The 21,252-nt window shown below is 43.6% G+C and overlaps 1 protein-coding gene and 1 long non-coding RNA gene across 4 annotated transcripts in view; one reads left to right on the plus strand and one right to left on the minus strand.

The window, feature by feature from the left end:
- The window catches only part of RCAN2 (regulator of calcineurin 2), a 303,837-nt gene that overhangs the window by 166,841 nt on the left and 115,744 nt on the right, over positions 1 to 21,252 (minus strand). The gene's annotated exons all lie outside the window — the stretch shown is intronic.
- Positions 1,547 to 9,552, plus strand: LOC146401569 (uncharacterized). Of its 2 annotated transcripts, XR_014810241.1 has the most exons (3): positions 1,547 to 2,363; positions 3,408 to 7,800; positions 9,403 to 9,552. It is a non-coding gene; the product is annotated as an uncharacterized LOC146401569 (long non-coding RNA). The 2 variants fall into 2 exon arrangements; XR_014810240.1 differs by lacking the exon at positions 9,403 to 9,552 and having other exon boundaries at positions 3,408 to 7,956.

The raw sequence follows: 21,252 nt of genomic DNA on the forward strand, positions 1-21,252 counted from the left end.
ATGTATGTGTATATATACGTGTATATGTGTGTGTGTGTGTGTGTGTATACACACACACATTTCCTTAATTCCTGTGGTGCGTGATCATGTTTTATCTGATAACTATTATTTTAACATTTCAGGATATCACTCAGCTCTTAAATATTTTAGAAAATATTTTTTACATTTTTTAGTATTTCACAGAGCCTAATATACATATATATAAATATAATCAATAATTATATATACATAATTTTATGTATGTGTGCATATATACATACTTATATACATATAAATGCAAGATGTTTGTTGTACAAATGAGTGCACAAAATATGAGGCCAACAGACTATAACTCCCACAACCATTTTCAGCCCCATGAATCTAGGATTTGATTTTTTTTAAGTGATTTCTAGATTCCGTAGATCCAACATTGTGAGAAAGCCTCCATTTTTTACAATGAAAATAAATCAAACCAGTGTGAAAATTTCGCTTTTCCTATTTTAAACTGAAATTCAGGAGTTCCTGTCGTGGCGCAGTGGTTAACGAATCCGACTAGGAACCATGAGGTTGAGGGTTCGATCCCTGCCCTTGCTCAGTGGGTTAATGATCCGGCATTGCCGTGAGCTGTGGTGTAGGTCGCAGACGCGGCTCGGATCCCATGTTGCTGTGGCTCTGGCGTAGGCTGGTGTCAACAGCTCCGATTAGACCCCTAGCCTGGGAACCTCCATATGCCGCGGGAGCGGCCCAACAAATGGCAAAAGACAAAATAAATAAATAAATAAATAAACTGAAATTCATCAATTCATCATGCCTCTGTTTGCCTGACCCAGCCCAGCACTGGTCCTTATCAAACCATATATGCAAGAGTGCAACCTGGAGGCCAAAGAAACTCAACACATATTTTGCTCGTAGCTCAGTTAGAGACAGATGAAAGAAAACCCCTTTGCTAGCAAGGAAAAAATAATTCCATTTCTGATACCGTTTAAAGTTCAACACATGAGATTCCATGAAAATCACCACATGGTTATTTGGAAAAGATGAATGGCCCCATACTCTTCCCACGGGTATCTTTTAAACCTCTTTTCTCTCTCAATCCTGCCCTCTCTTGGCCTGTACGGTTTCCTCCCCAAATATAGACAAGATAGCACTCCCCAGGACCATAGCTTTCCCCAGGTCAGGATTCTTCAGCAGAGACGCTGACCTACAAAAGTTCTCTAGACTTGCCTTTTGAAACCTTCACCTTGGCCTCTATTTATTTACCTTTCTGGCACAGTCTCTGCCTCAGGAAACAGGTTCATCAGCCAAATTGCCCTTCTAGCAAAACAATACCCTATATGTACGCTTCTCCCTCAGAGATCACAAACTTTTTCCAACAAAAACCGGAGAGTAAATATTTTAGGCTTTGCAAGCCATCTAGTCACTGTCAAAACCACTCACCCTGCCGCCAGACTAGTGCAAAGTTCATCACAGACAATCCATAAAAGGATGGGTGTGGCTGAAGCTGATAAAACTTCTCTGATGGAAATGGAAATTTAAGTTTCATATCATTTTCACATGGCATGAAATATACTTCTTTTTTTTTTTTTTTTTTTAAATCATTTAAAAATACTGGAGTTCCTGTCGTGGCTCAGTGGTAGTGAATTCGACTAGTATCCATAAGGACACGGGTTTGATCCCTGGCCTTGCTCAGTGGGTTAAGGATCCGGTGTTGCCTTCAGCTGTGGTGTAGGTCCAAGACACGGCTCGGATCTGGCGTTGCTGTGGCTGTGGTGTAGGCCAGTGGCTATAGCTCCAGTTCCACCCCTAGCCTGGGAACTTACATATGCCGCATGTGGGGCCCTAAAAAGCAAAATAATGATAATAATAAAATGAAAATACTGAATGATCAATGCCCAGACCCTACACAATCAGGTGGGGGTCCAGAGGTGGGTGAGGTGGCAGGCTGCAGTTTGCCAACCTCTGTGCTGTGACATCACATGCGCTCCACCTGCCATGTCTTTCTTTTCTTCTTGTCTATAAATTCCCCTTCCTTCTCAGGGTCCAGCTCAAACACCAGGCTCCCCGAAATATGTGTCAATTCTGCTTAGAGTCAATTCCACAATCGGCCATTCCGCTCCCCAGAACCTTTTGGTGACATCTCCAAAGAGGAAACTGACACAGTCAGCGTTGGCTGTCCTTGTGTTTGAGCTCACAAAATCCGATTCTCTGTGGTCCTTTGTCTCATTCAGCTTCTCGTGAACATCACACCCCCCTCCTCCTCGTACACGGTGCCTGATGCAGAACCGACACTCAGCATGCTTCTTTTTTGGGGGGGTTGGGGGGGTGGTTTGTTTTGTTTTGTTTTAGGGCTGCACCTGCAGCATATGGAGGTTCCCAGGCTAGGGGTGGAATCGGAGCTGCAGCTGCCGGCCTACACCACAGCCACAGCAACTCGGGATCTGAGCCACATCTGTGACCTACACCACAGCGCACGGCAAGGCCAGATCCTTAAGCCACTGAACGAGCAGACTGAACCTGCATCCTCATGGATACTAGTTGGATTCCTAACCCACTGAGCCACAACGGGAACTCTTCAGCACATGTCAAAATAGAAAAATAGGTTCTTGCCTCTTTCCAAAATCCACATAGAGTACTAATAATGAAATCAAACTGGAGCACTGAGACCATGAAAGTTGAGGTGAACTGACCAGCAGGACTGAGGTCATTTCTGGAGAATGGGCTCTGGGGCTCCCTGCGGACAGGCAAGGATGAGAGTTACAAGATCCTATCAGAGAGGAGGAAGCAGAGCACAACCTCAGCAGAAGCAAGGTTTTGTTTCTTTTCTTCTTCCTCTTGGCATTAAGTGATGAAAGCAGCTGCTTATGTGGACATGTGTGCAGGACATGTGTGCAGGGCATGTGGTGGCAGGCTGGATGCTGCCCTCCAGGGCGATTCATATTGCAAAAGAAAGATGTGATTTTCCTATGGTTATTATCTCAGAATAGCCTGGGAAATGCAAGGGCAGTTCCACGAGAAGAAACAGTTCCCAGATATTGCCTTCCGGAGCTCTAACTAGAAAGACCGAGCTTAGACTATACCCAAGGCATGTGCACGCTGAGGTCTATGGAATGACTGACCAATGGGGACCTGCTGTGTAGCACAGGGAACTCTACCCATATTCTGTGATAAGCTGTGTGGGAAAAGAATTTGAAAGAGAATGGATGTGTGCGAGTTCCCGTCATGGCTCAGCAGTAATGAACCCAACCAGTATCCATGAGGCTGAGGGTTCAATTTCTGGCCTTGCTCAATTGGTTAAGGATCTGGTGTTGCCGTGAGCTGTGGTGTAGGTCACAGACATGGCTCGGATCCTGCACTGCTGTGGCTGTGGTGTAGGCTGCCAGCTGCAGCTCCAGTTCAACCCCTAGCCTGGGAAATTCCATATGCTGCAGGTGTGGTCCTAAAAAGACAAAAAAAAAAAAGAATGGATGTGTGTGTATATATAACTGAATCATGTTGCCTTACAGCAGAAATCATCACAACATTGTAAATCAATTATACTTCAATAAACCTTTAAAAAAAATGTGCAGTGGGTTAAGTTTCCAACTGCAGCGGATCGGGTCACTGCAGAGGTACAGGTTCGATCCTAGGCCCAGCTCAGTGGGTTAAAGGATCCAGTGTGGCCACAGCTATGGCTTGGATTTGATCCCTAGCCAGAGTGAATTTCCGTATGCTGCAGGTGTGGCCATAAAAATAAAAAAATAAAACTTTAAAAATGGAAGAAAAAAGAATATACCCAAGGCAGAGTGGGGACCCATACCATCCAGCCTATTTTCCCTAATGCTTTTCCTTCCAGGTTGCAAACCCACGTTTCATAGGCTGGAGACCCCAGACTCTGTGTCCAGCCAGAGCTGGCAGCTAAATGAGAAGGCAAAACAGCATTCTCTCCTGAAGAATGGAGGGGCTGAAATACACTTCCCCCCACACCCCCATCACTGAATGCTCAGGGGGACACGCCACACAGTCACTAGTCTGCTCAAATGGAAGACCAGTGACTCCTCAAGCACTGGTTCAAGGACTTAATTAAGACCCTAGAGATCTCCTCAGGAGAACCGCTCAGAAATGACTTTAGCTTGGAAAACGTTCAGAGGCGAGCAGTGTCCCATCCTGGCAGTCAGGAATCTCCCATAATGCTCTCTTACGTGACTAAATCAGAGGAGCAGAATTCCCAGCGGAACCGGCAGGGTGAGTCAGCTGTGAAGTGTAGCCCCAAGTCAAAGAACAAGGGGCTGAGGGTACAGAGTTATTTGTTATTAACCAACTGAGGACCAACAGAGCCAAGGGCGCAGCTGTCTTTTTCTGGCAGAAATTACCTAATGGGGCAGAGTGCTCCTGAGGTCATTCCCAGTTTGTTCCATCCATACTATTCGGTCGGCTTAAATAAGGATCTTCCTTCTTGCTTTTTATAAAGCATTCACATTCACTTTTTCCTAAAATCCTATCAGTCCATTAATGTATGCGTTGTAAAGATGAGGCTATATCCTGACCAGCTTGGTGGGTGGAGGGGGGGTCAGGGAGGGAAAAATAGTAGAGGATACTTGTTCAGAGCATGAAATCTGGAGTCAGAAAGCTTTGGGTTCAACGCCCCCCATGTGACCACTTATTAATTATATGACTGTGGGTTACTCTACCTGCTCTATGTCTCAGTTTCCTCAGCTATTACAATAGAGATGTTAAGAGTGACCTCATAAACGTCCAGGATTAAAACAAGCCCCATATGGGTAATGCATGAGAATTCAGAAACCATCAGCTGCCGCTCTGATTGTTTGCCTTCTTACAGCATCTGTCACGTCACAGCAAGTCACAGCACCTGCACAGAGTAGACACTGACTAAACATGTGCTGATCGCTGAGTTAATTTCTCACAATGAAGCTGGTGGCCATTCATGGGCTGATACCCACAGTGCCAGTTTAGAAAGGCTGCAGTGTGCCTCCCAGATGCCGTGGGCTCCATGATTTGTTTATGAACCATCAAAACTGGTGATTTATATAAACGACGTCTTTGGAGGGAGTCAACACAAGAGAGGAAATGGAATGGGATAAAGGACTACTTAACAAACATCACTCAGCTTGGGCAGCTGGAACTACCAGCTGATGAATACCTGGCCCAAGGCCTAAGCCACTCAAAACAACAACAGCAGGTGCTATTATTACCAGATGTTATTGCTCCTGGAGCTTGAAAACTGGTCTTCTGGGAGTGATCCCATCCAGACAGACATGCAGGCTTTACAGGCGAATCCGTAACCGGAGATCTATGGAAATCCCCTATGTCTTGGGACGTAGGGACGTCATGATGATCCAATGAGTCCTGCCATCTTTATTCATAAAGTGGGAGACATTTAAAAGAGCCGCCATGTTCGGTTGTGCCGGCTGTACACTGCACAAGCCTCAGGGCACCCGTCACTCACTCGGTCCAGGATACCCCTGGGGTCTGGAGGGTACAAGTCAAGCTGCAGCAGCCCTGCTAAAGAGGGCTCAACACGGGCCTCTGAAACCTTGTCCCCCACTAAAGATACTGAACCCAGAACAGAAGTTTCTTAAGAACAAAATTGGTATATATCGCAGGGGGGCGGATTTAGCACACTGATTGGCTTATAGTGTTAACTGAGTGGAGTGGCATTCTTTTTGGAAGACTAGAGACATAATATTTGGAGTCTATCTAGAAGGTTCTGCAACTAAAGTGCTCACGGAATCAAACTGGTCAGAAGAGTGGCCTGCCATACAAAAGAGGCCGCCCAGAGTACAATGGCCAAACAGAGACTAAGTAAGCTTTATACGTTTAATACATTTAATCAATCCAAGTAGTTCTGGCCCTGGTAAAGGAGAGGACATGGGTCTAGAAAATAGAAGGCAAGTGAATGAGAATTCTGGACCTGAAAGAAAAATGCGTTGAAAAGGGCAGAGGGAGTTGGCTGATCTTACAGTACATGGACCCTGCCAGGCCAGAAACAGGTAACCCGGAGGCTCTTTGCCACCAGAAGGGCAGGATGACTGCCTTCAGGCAGGGCTCTCTCTGGACCCAAGATACCAATCTCTGAAACTGATGAACTCTTCTGGTTCTGGAGAGCACTGTTGGGAAAGGGGGGGCTTCTGGGGAGAGAGGGAGAGAGGGGCACAGCTAGGGGACTGCACCTAATCAGCTCGGTGGCAGCAATCGTCAATGATTTTGGGAATGGGATACAAAATGGGAAGCTCCAGATAAATGAATTGTGAGGGTTCAAACACATTTTTGTTCTGTAACTCATTTTCAGCTTGAGCAATTTCATGCGAATCCAGTTACGTGAGAGAGTTTCCTGATGAATATGCTTTTTTATGATTTTATTACAGCTCTAAGAAGTATTTGCATTTAAGTGAAATGATGTTTGGGGGAATCTGAATAATTGTCTCATGATTTCAGCCTGCCTCATTATTAAATAAAAATACAGGGCTCTGTTCCCCTTCTTTCTTACCCAAATCTGTAGCCTCAACAGCATCTCATTCCCAGGTGAAAAAAAACCCAAAGAAAGCTTCAGGAGAAGGTGGGGAGGGTGGGCCCAGGCAAGAATGCCTGATGGTGTCCTGATAAAGGCAACTAAGCTTCAGGAAACACCCATTTCAGATCACCATGACCTTGGGATTTGCCCAGGTAGCTGGGAGAAGGACGACTCAAGCCTTTTCCTTACAGTTCAGCAGGCAGCAGCTTGTCTGCAGCTGAAGGAGAGAAGCTTTTGAAAAATCTTCCCAAAAGATGTCTCAAAGGGTATCTATTGAGTTCAAGCGCATGGACGATTGTGGCTATCTAAAAATGGCATTTTTGCAACATCAAAAGCAAAGAGCGCCACCCATTTCGTCAGGTTCGCACAAATGGACAGTCCCTTCTCTGAAATCTTCAGCACTGGTTGTGTTTTGGATTTCAGGGTTTTTCAGATGCTAAAGGGGATTACCCTGTGTCTTCTATGGAACACCCTCCCAGAAACGTCCGGGGCACTTGCTACAATCCAACGTATTAACATCTCTGCAGCAAACTGTACGAACAGTCACAGCCGGGGATAAAGAAAGACTATAAATAGCCTCACCTCTGTTCAGGGAGGGCTTTGCTGCCAAACGAGTTTGCGCCAACCTTCAGGGAAAAACGTTTAGCGGCCAGAGCTTTTTGGTTCTCAGTACTGCAGGGGAGGGACTGCCCAAAGTTCAAAGATGTACTAGCAATGCCGTTGAGCGGCGGTTCTCAAAGTGTGGTCCCCGGGCCAGCAGATTCAGCATCCCCTGGAAACCTGTCAGAAACGCAGATTCTCGGACCCCACCCCAGACTTAAGGAATCACCAGCTCTGAAGGTGGACTCCAGCAATAGGTGGTTAACAAGCCTTCCAGAGGATTCTGGAAGAGAATCTGCAGGGCAGAACCAGAGCTGGAGAGATGGAGCATAAACACTGGTCTGGGAGTAAAAGAGAACTGAGTCTACTAACCTGCTGTGACACATAATCCTCTGGTAATCTGATTTTCAATCTGCAAAGTACGAATTGGGTCTAAATTCTTGTACTAAAATGTTAGTTATTTTAAATAAGAATTAAATCTTGTCATTAAGTAGAACAGAAGTTAGTAGATCCATGGTATATAACAAGAGAAAGCAAATAAACACGTAAAATGGTACTTCTGTGCCTGGAAAAGTAACATAAGAAAATGTTACCAGAGTTCCTGTCACGATTCAGTGGTAACGAATCTGACTAGTACCCATGGGGACAGGGGTTTGATCCCTGGACTCACTCAGTGGGTTAAGGATCCAGCGTTGCCATGAGCCGAGGTGTAGGTCACAGACGTGGCTCGGATCTGGTGTTGCTGTGGTTCTGGTGTGTAGACCAGCAGCTTCAGCTTCGATTGGACCCCTAGCCTGGGAACCTCTATATGCTGCAAGTGCTGCCCTGAAAAAAAAACAAAAAAACAAAAAAACAAAGAAAGAACAAAAGAATGAAAATATTATCTACCCTCAGGTTTCCTGTCTCTACTGTCTCTAGGAGACCTCAAGTTCTGTTCTCAAGGATTTCACATTGAAACACGGCCACAATGAAAAGACTGAAATATCTGCTAAAGTATATATATGAATGCATTTTCATATGTCCTGCTCCACCCCACTCCAGAAAAGATTCCAAACAATGTTGAAAGACAGATGATATGTTTACTGCTGGGATTTCTGTGCTTTGAACAGCAAAAAGAACAATCTGGAGAAGCAGACAACACAAGATAATACAGTTCTCTCTCTCTTTTTTTTATTTTTTATTTTTTTGGTCTTTCTGTCTTCTACGGCCACACCTGCAGCATATGGAGGTTCCCAGGCTAGGGGTCTAATTGGAGCTGTAGCTGCCGGCCTACGCCACAGCCACAGCAACGCTAGATCCAAGCCACATCTGCGACCTACACCACAGCTCATGGCAACACCAGATCCTTAACCCACTGAGCGAGGCCAGGGATCGAACCCGCAACCGTACGGTTCCTAGTCGGATTCGTTAACCACTGAGTCACAACAGGAACTCCATAATAATACAGTTCTCTTGAATGGAGAATCAGGACACCTGAATTCTCATCCCAGCTCTGCCACTAATGGGCGATGTGACCTTGTGCAAGTCCCTTAACCTCTCTAGGCATCTGTTTCCAGCTGTTAGCCCTGCTCTCATAGTTCAGTTCTGTTATCCACTGCTTTTTTGCCCCCCACCCCCAGTTCCTGGAATTAGATTCTATTAATGGAGGGCAAGAGTGATAACCAATGAGAATAATATGAGATGAGCTTGTCTCCACATCTACAAACCCAGGTGGGGAACAGAAATACAAGCTGAACTGGGTTTCAGGGTATAAGCTTCTATATTATAATCCTATTGTATATTACAGTTCTGCCTGACAGGCAACAAGTTTTATTTGCAGTAAGTTACCTATAGTGGATAATATGACCATTAAACAAAAAGTCTCATTAAGGAAAGTTTCATCCATACAGAAATTCCACTCTGTGCTGTTGGCCACATTAAAGTGATTAAACTCAGCTAAGGGCAGTGCATCCTGTTCCTTCTTGCTCATGGAACAGAGGTGACAGCATACAGCTGTCCTATCCAAGCTCTTTTTGGCATTTTTTATCTTCTCTGTCAAAGCTATGTCTTCAAGGGCTACTTGGCTGGAGCCTCTACCCTACAAGGTACACACACCTCCAGAGGCATCAGCTTATATTTCCCAACACATGATTTATAATTTTTATATGCTTGTGTGTGAAGCAGTAGACAGGGGTGGTTAAAGACAGGGACTGTTGGGAGTTCACGTGGTGGCTCAGTGGTTAATAAATCTGACTAGGAACCATGAGGTTGTGGGTTCGGTCCTTGGCCTCGCTCAGTGGGTTAAGGATCTGGTGTTGCCAGGAGCTGTGGTATAGGTCACAGACGTGGCTCAGATCCTGCGTTGCTGTGGCTGTGGCGTAGGCCTGTGGCTACAGCTCCGATTAGACCCCTAACCTGGGAACCTCCATATGCCATGGGAGCAGCCCCAGAAAAAAACAAAAAGACTAAAAAAAAAAAAAAAAAAAAAAGATAGGGACTATTGGCCATCAGATCACCTTCCAACAGCTACTGACACCTTGGATAATTCATTTACTATCTCCATGCTCTCACATACACACCTGTAAACTGGGAATACTTTAATCATTCCTTTCTCAAAAGGTGACTGGGAGCATTGAATGAGTCTTTGTTAAATACCTAGACCACTACCTAGGACAGTAGGTAGCAAGAACTCCCAACTGAAATGGGACATCCATCCTCCAGCTACTCTCTAGTGTAAGTATCAGAAAGCACAGTCTACTAAGCCCTGGAATCCTCAGGAAACTACAGTGAGACAGAATTAGTCTCCCTTGAGCAGAAGACCCCAATTCCCAGAGGAACGAAAACAATTCCATTTGTGCTCCACGGAACTCAAGCAAATACAACAGCACATGTGTAAATGGTGCCAACCTAGCAATACAAACTCCAGGTGAACTTAGGAAAACTGCATTGCCCATCTACAGTGGTTCTATTAATAAAACTGCACTGGTGCGTGATTTGGTTTAAAATACTGCTATAGTCACTCTGCATGTTTATGATTCCTGTGTTTTTGAAGTAAAATGACACCATATAGAAAGGAGTCTAGAGTATTACGTCAACACAAATTCTAGGTGTAGATGAACAGAATATTCTTTTTTTTTTTTTGAATGAAAGTCAATTTATTAGCCTTACCCATGAAAAGAAACTTCAGTGGTGTAACATAAAACTTACAAGATTTATAATGCATACAATTTGAACAGAATATTCTATCTGTAGAAATGGAAATAGAAAGCAGATATTTCATTACAACTACCTCCTGGAAACATGTCAGAAAAAATAGCCTGGGAACAAGAAACCTTTCTCCTTGAGGTCCAGCATGAAGTTACCTCCTATGGTCATTAGATGGCAGATTTGGGCTTGTAGGGTAATTTGTTCGCCTGCACATGGCCACAGGAGCAGAAACAGAAGGCTCCATCACCAGCACGGAGTTTAAACAGTAAGAAGAATCTATTACAGTTGACCTTTGAACAGCATGGGTTTGACCTGTGAGGATCCACTTATACGTTAATTTTTTTCAATAAATACATACATACGACAGTATCTGCATTTGGTTGAATCTGTGGATGCGTGGATCCAGACGGCCAGTCTGTAAAGTTATTGGCAGATTTTTGACTGCACAGAGGCTCAGTGTCCCTAACCCCTGCACGACTGAAGGGTCAAATGTATAAATAATATTTGGTGCTAGATATTATGTGAGACAGAGAAGACAACCAACCTAAATCCTCCCTTCCAGGAGCTAACGGCCTAGTAAGTAAGAGAGAGAAATAAATCTAGATCAATAACTTTAACACAAAGTAGTTAATATAAGGAATTCCTGCTATGGTGCAGTGGGTTAAGAATCCAACTATATCGGCCTGGGTCACCGAGGAGGTGCGGGTTCAATCCCTGGCCCAGCACAGTGGGTTAAAGGATGTGGTGTTGCCACAGCTGAAGTGCAGTTTGCAGCCATGGCTCCTATTCAATCCCAGGCTCGAGAACTTCCATATGCTGTGCGTGTGGCCATAAAATTAAAAAAATAAAACGTAGAAAGAAAGAAAACACCAGAAGTGTTCACAGGAAGGAAGAGATTCACACAATTCTGGAGGAAGTGGGGGAAAAAAGATCCAGAAGACAAAGGTCAGGCAAATATTGTCTTAATTATTTAAAATGCAAAAAAGTGTTTGAATGTCTCTCAGGATGGAGTCTGGATTCCACAGAAGGAAGGCAAACAATGTTCTCAATGTTCTCTCTGAATTGCTCCAGTTTCACTTCTGTCTGTCCTGACTCCTTCTCTGCATCCTGATGAAAGCAAAGTTTTTGTAGCTGCCCGTGTTCAACAGGAAGCTGGCTTTCTTCATGCTGTTCCCTCTCACTAGAATGCCCTTCTCCTTCTGTTTATTCTTCCAGACTCAAGTATTATCTCCTTCAGAAAGTACTGCCAAAACTTGCCCTGCCCCCTCCTTGATGCTCCTATAGCATCTGGCCCATTTGCCTCCCATGGTACTGATGATGCTGAAATTATCTTCTTGGGTATCAGCCTCCCTGTGGATCTATCATCAGCATCTCCAGAGCTAGATCACATGCTCTTCATCTCTGTACTTCAGTACCTAGCCCAGGGCTTGGTACTCTGCAGGTGCACAGTAAGTGTTTGTTGCTCTGCTATAAGGCTGTTCTAGACTTAGGGATTCTATGTGGCGTGGGAATACAAAGAAAATAAAGTGGTGGTGATTTTACAGCCTTCCTGAAGCTGCTCAGGACTCATCCTTGTCCCCACCTATTGTCTCCACTGAGACCAAGGCTCATGCCTTCAATTAAGTTACCAAGTTCTGACGGACCGATGGGTACCAGGTGGGTACCGAGATTGCCAAAGAGCCTCTGACTCTCACTCTCATGCCAGACAATCTTGGAACAGAGGCAAAGGGATACTGGCAAGATTCCTCTATCCTATAATAAAAAGTCATTTTGTCAAACACCCACTTCAATGATAATCCTAACCTTTACGAAATGATAGGAACAAAGAGAAATGAACAAGGGATGTCATTGTCATCATTTGAGATGTTGAAAAATGGAAAAATGACCAACCACTCTCTTTGAAATAATCTGGTTAAAATATTTAGCCATGAAACCTCTGCTGGATGTTCCAAGCAAGAGGGTTGGAAATATGATCACAGGAGAACCAGAGATTTTTCAAGGTGGTGGATATCGGAATGATCTGCTCCAAAGGGAAACTTTTTCAAAAGAAACAAGCATGGAGGGGTAAGGCAAATTCTGTGCCACTGATTCTGCAACAGTGTGAAATTGTTCTAAGTTTTCCTTGACAACTTTGTTCAAAATTGTCAATAGTCAATAAACTCCTGACAAATGGAGCCCCAGACGCACTGAATGAATAGGATAAGGTTCCCACTGCACTCCTGGTCCTTTCAGGATACAGATTCAAAACCCAGGGCTGAGACTCTCCAGGTAGAAACCAAATCTTTTTATTTTGCTTTCCCTAAAACACAACGATAGGTAGACTCTCTATGGGATGTGACGTTTGGAGCTTTCCTCTTTCCTTCTGAAATTTTTTTCATATGCATTTCCATCAGTTACTGACCTGCTATAATTAAAAGTCAAACAATGTGCAATGACCTCAAATGTCCACTGCTTTATCAAAGTCCAGGTGAGTCACAATAACCGCATTCTGTTAGGGTTACTAGAACAGGGGGAATGCCATAAGAGGAGCATTGGAAATAACTTCGAATAGAGAACAGAGACATAGGAAGATGAAAAGAGAATAAAATTGGTTCCTGAAGCACTGAGAGTGAGAGTGTACTGATTTGGAGAAGGTGACTTTCTGGGTTTCCTGATAATGCAAAACAGTGATTACAAGTGCTCCCTTGTAGGAGGTTGAGTGAGAAAATGTATATAAAGTACCCGGGGGAATGTTTGGATGTCATGGCAGCACCAAGAATGGCAGGAGGGATAAAAGTGTTTCAGGACAGCCCTGGTCAATGGAAGTTGAGGCCAAGGCCAGCCAGGTCTTGACCGCCCAGCTCTTGTGTCAGAGGGAAAGCATGTTCCTTGGAGGTGGGCAGGCTGGTGCATACCCCAGCTCCATCTCTCCCATCCTTGTCCTTGTCACATAACTACCCTGAGCCTCTGTTTCCTCAGCTGGGAAATGGAGATAATAACAGACCCTATACTTCATGGGGCGGCTGTGAGGATCGATGGAGGTCCTGAAATGAGAGTGCTGGGCACATTAGGAGTTCTCAAAAAGTGTGGCAGCTTCACTGCAGCTGATAGGCAGGGAAGGCAGGGGTAGGGCTGGGATGAAGAGAGTGATGCCCTCAGCCCAGAGCATCTGGGAAGGTTGCCTGACTGCATTAAGCATGTAAGAAAAGGTGAGCATCTTTGCTGTTGAGGCTGACATGGGAGGTAGAGTCTGTTGTTATCCATCTCCTCCTTTAGTGGACAGTTTGCTCTGTTCCCAAGACCACAGTCTGAAACTTGAGAGCAAGAGCTTAGAGAAACATGGACAGATCTCTTAGTCTATCCTAAGGTCTAGAGAGGGCGAGGTGATAGAGGAAGTCAGAAGAATTACAGCTGATTGAACTACCAGTCATAAGAGTATGGACTATTAGAGGATGTCATCAGGGTGGTGACAAATCAGAAAGCCTGTTTATTGTGTTTGCTGGCAACACAAAGACAAAGGGATGGCAGGCTTTGAGACATACAGTAGACTCTCAGGAATGACTGGTTGAATATATGACTGAAAGAAGAATCAAGATGTAAAACTTTCAATAGACCACATGAGAGGTCGAAAAACAAGATGAAATGTAGAGCGTAAATGCTAAGTTTTGCCAAGTGGTGAAGATTTTGTCTGACAGTTATACATGCAACAAAGACTTAGGGAAACAGAGAAAGTCACTTCCCAAAGACTTAGGGATGTCATCAAAGACTAGAAGCTTCATAGTAATCATATGGTGTGACTTGAAAAATGCAGACTTGGAGTTCCCATGTGGAACAGCAGGTTAAGGATCCAGTGTTGTCACAGCAATAGCCTGGGTCACTGCTGTGGTGTGAGTTCAATCCCTGGCCTGGGAACTTCCATATGCCAAAGGTGTGCCCCTGGCCCAAAATGAAGACTTAAGCCATATTATGAGATTCAGAGAGGAATTATGAGACTCAGAGCCATATTATGACAATCACCATCAGCCAAGGCCCGTGGTGTCTTCAGTTTTAAGGCCATGCTTTAGGAACTCCATTTATGCTCTGGAGCAGGCAAAGGCAAATCATCAGCAAGAGTCTGAAAACCCTCTTACCAACTCAAAGGACTGGTAATTCTTCATGGGCAAAAAGAAAGAAGACTCCCTAGGAACCTGAGAGTGGATGTCAATAGTCAAGTATCTGAAGTGTTGTCAAGTAGAAGATGCATTAGCTTTTCTAAACTGAGCAAATGTTTCTTCAATGTCTGTACTGATGAAGTACTCATTTTTCAGGGTGATTGGCCACTTCTTCTGTGCCAGGCACTGTCCTAGATGCCAGAGGAAAGGGCTCTGCCCTCATGAAGCTGACACTTAGCGAAGGATGGGAAAGACAGTCAATAAACAAGCAAACCAGAGAATAATTTCTGATAGTGGAAGGATGGAACTGTCCATGGTGTCTGCCCTCACACATAGCCTTCAAATCCAGTGGGCTGCTCTTATTAATTGTTGTTTCATTAATTAGATAAAGATAGATTGTCATCCAATAAAAGGAAGAACTGTCTCCCAACAGAGCATGGACTCCAAAGAAAACAGTAGACTCTCATTGGAAATCTTAAAGACAAAAGCTACCTGGCCTAAAGGATGACTGCGGAGAACTGCTGAGTAGGGAATAAAGTTGGATCACTGGTCCCAAAAGCTTTGGATTTCTCAGACCAATACAACTGAAAAAACGTGGTAAGTGGGAATATAGGGTGGCCAAGTTTTTATATTTCCAACATTAACAAAAACCCTACTATTAAAATCTTTTCATTAAAGACAGGTCCATTTTCAGGAACTGACAAGGAAAGAATGACACCACATTTATTCAGAATAAAAAGGTTTTCTAAGCTAAGCAAATTTGGTTATATTAAAATCTCCTAACATTGGCCTTTCTTTTCTAGTTTTGCAATGGACCATCAAAAATTTCCTCATCAGCCTGAAGTAATCCAGAGACTGGAATCTGAAAACAGAACCAGATGCCCTTTAAGTTCTTCCCACTCTGTTTATGTACTGTCAAATTTGAGTATACTCTTGAAGCATGGGGCTGGGAGGCTAATGTTTACGAATTCAAAGTCAGCACTCAAACTAGTTATTGGAAAGCTATTTAACTTCCCTGAATCTCAGTTTTCAGCCCTGTGATGTGGGATAATAATATTACCCACTCCTGGTGCTGTAAGAATTCACTGAAATCACACAAATGAAGCACGTAGCACAGACAGTGGCCTGTAGTATGTGCTCAATAAAATGAGAACTTGAGCACGATAATGTGCAAAAATAGAATGTGTACATGTATGTGTAACTGGATCACCATGCTGTACAGTAGAAAAAAAATTGGGGAAATACCTATTTAAAAAATAATAGTTAATAAAAAAAATGAGAACTTGTCCCACTTTTTATCAGCTCTTCTGCCCCCAAGGAGATGGTGAGTCGAGAGGTCTTTCTTCTGGATGACTTTTTAAATACTTTAATTTCCCACAGAGGAATCCCTTGCCTTATTTAGCATAAATCCTTGAACCCTGGCTCCTATTGCCAGGGGAATAAACAAACATCACAACTTGTTACTCAAAGGATGGTTGTATCATGTAGTATTCATTTTCCCAAGCACCTATGTCTGACTTGTGCTGCCTACCTTCTTTGGTATTTGCTGGCTTCTCCAGGGCCTGCCTGACCACTTATTGTGTCTGCTCTTGCTTCTCGATGGCTCTTCCATGTTCTCTTCTACCTCCCTGCTTTCTGAGTCTACTGATGGCACTCCTTCCCTCCTCCCAACCCTGCCCACCACCTCCAACGGAATCAACCCTCCCAGCAAAGCTTCAGAGCAAAAAAAGAATTTTGACATCAATCCCAATAAATTCTTGCTCCATTTCTTCAGCAGGCAATAGGGCGTGTCTGAAGGTTGTGGCAACATCTGTCCCTAGGCCTGTGACTTCAAGTCTAAAGGCTCAAGCCACATGAAAAACGACCTAGGTTTGAAAGCTGAGCTACCCGTCAACCTTCCAGGGCTCATGCTTTGTGACAAGGCCCAGCAGTGTCTTTTCAAAAGAATGCATTGTTTTAACAGTAGCGAATGCTTCTCTTGCTTGATAAGGAAGTCACACTGTGATGTCATGATCAGTGATCAGACTGAAGTCCCTGGAAGGGGCTGAGTGCCCTAGAATCCAAGAACTCTGTTCTTCAGCAGGGGAACTCTATAGGAAAAGATGCTGAAATCAGGTCTTTCTACACAGGTCTTAATGGAGGGACGTCAGCGGAGTGCCTATGACTTGGCATTTGCGTAAATGCAAAGGTGCTGAGTCAGCCCTGAGTTACTTTTCAGCACTGCCTATGCCAGTTCCACGTCGATGACTTACTCATTTACAATGTGGCTAGGCAGGCTTAGGGGAAATAAAAGCACAGAGCGGTATAATTACTGAACACAGTCCAGTAGATAAAAAACTGGTCTAAAAATCTCACTCCCATTGGAGATCTCCAGTTATAGGCATGGGTTATATCTAAGCAATTCTTCAGGACCTGAATAGATACATGGATCTTCTTCCCTGATGGAGACACTGTTACACTTTGATTTATGCCCCCTATTTTTCTTTTTCTTTTAAATTTTCTCTAGGAAAAGATCACCTGGGGCCTTGCACCATAAAGCCTTCTGCTTTTATCCTTAATGAGCTGGGGGCTGTGTGGGAAAGATTCATTTGTGTGCACCAACATTTAGGAAGAAGCACATTTGTCACAGCATCGTTTATGATGGCGGAAAACTGGAAACGAATCTAAATATTCAGAACAGGAGACTTGTGAAGTACATTTTGACAGACACCCAGAACTGACAAATGAAAGACAATCAACATGTTATTGCAGAATGGTTCTTAGCCATTTAAAAAGCTGCCCTCAATGTTTTGCCAAGTGAAAAAAAATATCTTAAATGGGGTATGCAACAATATTTACTTATGTATTTGCATAGGGAAGGAACAGATACTTAAAAGTTAATGGCAGTTTTCTCTGGGTGATGGCATGACAAATAATGTGTATTTTCTTCTTTTGTTTCAATTTTCTAAAATGTCTACAGGAGATATTTATTACATTTGTAATACATGCAAAATGAAAAAAACAACGCATAAATTACACCCAATTCCTTAGAGATCAGCATTTCCAAACTGTGGTGAATGAATGGAGTTTGGAAGATGTATTCGTCATGGTCCATGATGACTGCTAGAAGAATGTTTAATGTGGGGCGTTCCTGTGGCAGCGCAGCAGAAATGAATCCGATTAGTAACCATTAGGTTGTGGGTTCAATCCCTGGCCTCACTCAGAGGGTTAAGGATCTGGCATTGCCATGAGCTGTGGTGTAGGTCTCAGACTCGGCTTGGATCTGGCATTGCTGTGGCTATGGTGTAGGCTGGTGGCTAAAGCTCCGATTAGACCCCGGGCCTGGGAACCTCTGTATGCCTGGTGTGGCCCTAAAAAAGGACAAAAAGACAAAATAAATAAATAAATAAAAGATCTATGAACTAGGAGTCTGGGGTTAGTAGATGCAAACTATTACATTAGATCGGATAAGCAATGAAGTCCTGCTCTATGGCACAGGGAACTCTATCCAGTCTCTTGGGATAGACAGTGATGGGAGATAATATAAGAAAGAGAATGTGTACATATATGTATGAATGGGTCACTTTGCTGTACAGCAGAAACGGACACAACACTGTAAATCAACTATGCTTTAATTTAAAAAATACTAAAAATGGAGTTCCTGCCATGGTGCAGCGGAAACGAATACGACTAGGAACCATGAGGTTGCGGTTGGATCCCTGGCCTTGCTCAATGGGTTGAGGATCTGGCGTTGCCATGAGTTTTGGTGTACGTCACAGACATGGCTTGGATCTGGTGTTGCTGTGGCTATGGTGTAAGCAAGCAGCAACAGCTCCCATTGGACCCCTAACCTGGGAACCTCCATATGCCGCGGGTGCGGCCCTCAAAAAGACAAAAGACAAAAAAAAAAAAAAAAAAAAAAAAAACTAAAAAAATATAATGGTTGGAGTTCCTGTTGTGACGCATTGGGTTAAGAATCCCACTGCATCGGTTCAGGTTGCTGCAGAGGTGAGGGTTCAACCCCCAGCCTGGTGCAGTGGGTTAAGGATCTGGTGTTGTTGCAGCTGCGGCTTGGGTTCAATCCCTGGCCTGGGAACTTCCACATGCCACAGGTGCAGCTATTAAAAAAGAAAAAATACTAGGTTGATTCAAGTCTACACAAATCTTTTTCTATAGAGAAGGACACAAGACTTGATTTTTAACATGTTTCCCAGAGATTCTTACACGTAAAGAATTCTGACAACCACCAGACAGTACAATCAAAGGAACAAAACGCAGCCACATTTCCCAGAGTTGAATCAGGCTCATGTGAGGAGCCTAATGTCCAGAGTGGGTTGAACATTTTGGTAAAGTTCCTGTTCCTTCTATTTACTCCTCAAACCCTCCTCTGCAACACAAATTTGCCCCCGGGTTCCAATCAGAACCTCAGGACCTCAGAATCCCCTTTCCTTCTTTGTCCTTCCAACTTGAGCAGAAGCCAGTCCACAGTCTAATCTCTTTCGGCTTCGTTTTGGGGAATTTGTTGCCTATTCATACTCCTCTACTAGGGCCAGAATTAATTTGATGAAAAAAATAATTATGGGAGTTTCCACTGTGGCTCAGTGGAAATGAATCTGACTAGTATCCATGAGGATGCAGGTTTGATCCCTGGCCTTGCTCAGTGGTTACCTAGGATCCGGCATTGCCATGAGCTGTGGTGTAGGTCACAGACACGGCTCAGATCTGCAGATCTGGCATTGCTGTGTCTGTGGTATAGGCCGGCGGCTACAGCTCCAATTTGACCCCTAGCCTGGGAACCTCCATATGCCGCAGGTGCAGCCCTAAAAAAGACAAAAAAAAAAAAAAAAAAAAAAATTCTGTAAGCCAGCACTGCCGGACAGTTCTTGACTCTGGGTGACCCTGGTTTCTTAAGACTAGCTGGCTAGATCGAGGTTAGTGGGATGAGCTGACAGAGGCTGGAATCTAGAATATATTCTTCATTCCTACCAACCCTGTTTAAAAATAGATCATGCACTGCTTAAAATCGATCATTGTTTAAAATAGATCCCCACACCACTGTTAAAATAGATCCCCACGCAGTTTAAAATAGATCATCACACAAAGTGAGTTATGAACAGTAACAAAAGTTTTAGACACACAAAATCTTTTACCCCAAACTCCCAAGATAATGATATCTGCACAGAGAGCTGGGGGTGTGGACCTTTCAGGAGAGGACCAGGTTCCTCTCCTTGGTATTTCCGAGAAGTGGGGGGGAAGGAGGCGTCTAAGCTTAGATGAGGTGACTTCTTAAGCTAACGTTTTTGCTCACAGATCATCCGGCTTGAAATATTAACCTTTTTTTTTTTTTTTTGGCCATTTCTAGGTCCACTCCCGTGGCATATGGAGGTTCCCAGGCTAGGGGTCAAATTGGAGCTGTAGCCACTGGCCTACACCAGAGACACAGCAACTCGGGATCCGAGCTGCGTCTGTGACCCACACCACAGCTCACGGCAACGGCAACGCCGGATCCTTAACCCACTGAGCAAGGCCAAGGATCGAACCCACAACCTCATGGTTCCTAGTCGGATTCGTTAACCACTGCACCATGATGGGAACTCCTAAAATATTAGCCTTTCTAATCTCACAACTTCCACATACGTATACCAAAGATGCTACATAAAGGCAAATTTGCTGCAGGTAAAGTAAATACTTCAGGATATTTTTGCTCATGTTATTGGGGACCTTTTTATAAAGCTGTTCTTGACACCCTAGTCTTTTTTTTTTTTTTTTAAGTTTAAGGGAAAAAAATTCCCTTAAAATTTATTTAATTGAAAATATCTTTGAAATGACAAAGACAGTATGTACTCACTATAACAAGTGAAATACTCACAAATGCACGAAGATAAAGCTAAAAATCTCTTCCCTTTCACATCCCATCCCCTTCCCTTGTAACCGATTTGATTGACACTTTATTCTTTTTTCAAATTTTTTTATTCCTCCATGAACTGTATTACATTTACAGTTGTACAACAATCATCACAACCCAATTTTATAGCATCTCCATCCCAAACCCCTAGCGCATCCCCCACCCCTCAGCCTGTCTCCTTTGGAAACCCTAAGTTTTTCAAAGTCCATGAGTCAGTATCTGTTCTGCCAAGAAGTTCATTGTGTCCTTTTTTTAGATTCCACATGTCAGGATAGCATGTGATGTTGGTGACACCCTATTCTCAACATTTACCCTCCAGCCAGGCCTAGAGCACCTTACCAGCTCCATCTACAACTCTTCAATGGAGGCTAAAGTAAAAATTATTCTAGAGAGAATATAGATCCCACAAAGTAAGTGAACCTGCAATACACTTCAAAAATGCCGTTCCTTGGTCTGTAGCAGATATATTGATTTTCTATCTGCCAAGTCCTTTCTATATGTAACACATACTGTTGGATGGTAAAATGTTGCTGAAATAGACAAAAGCTAACCTGGTAGATAAATGGAGGGTGGGGCCCAGGTAACTTGCATTTTAGGGCACTAACTATATTGCTGTACCAGCTGCCCCATGGAAACCTCTCAAAAAAGCTAATAACCCACCTAAGACGGTATCACAGTTCCTACTTCCTTTTCTCCATATTAAGATGAAAGCACTTCCCTCAATTTTGAGCCAATTTTTCTTCTGAAGAATTATGTTCTCATGAGTATATGGCAAAGAGTCAACAATAGCTGAATGCACACCTTTGGGCAAAAAAGGATCACAGATCAATAAACAATCATTTGCAAAGAGTCACACTACCATCTTCTAACAGGCTTGGGGAATTTGGACGAAAAGGTCTCCATACAGATTCGATGTGAAAAATAGCTATATTATCTAATTTTCTCAAATAAGGCCATCCTTCCAA

This window comes from Sus scrofa, chromosome 7 (genome assembly GCF_054392235.1).
Source record: "Sus scrofa isolate SSC_HxYL_T2T_F1_AM1 chromosome 7, Sscrofa_HxYL_maternal_Yorkshire_Landrace_v2.0, whole genome shotgun sequence".
Lineage (NCBI taxonomy): Eukaryota > Metazoa > Chordata > Mammalia > Artiodactyla > Suidae > Sus > Sus scrofa.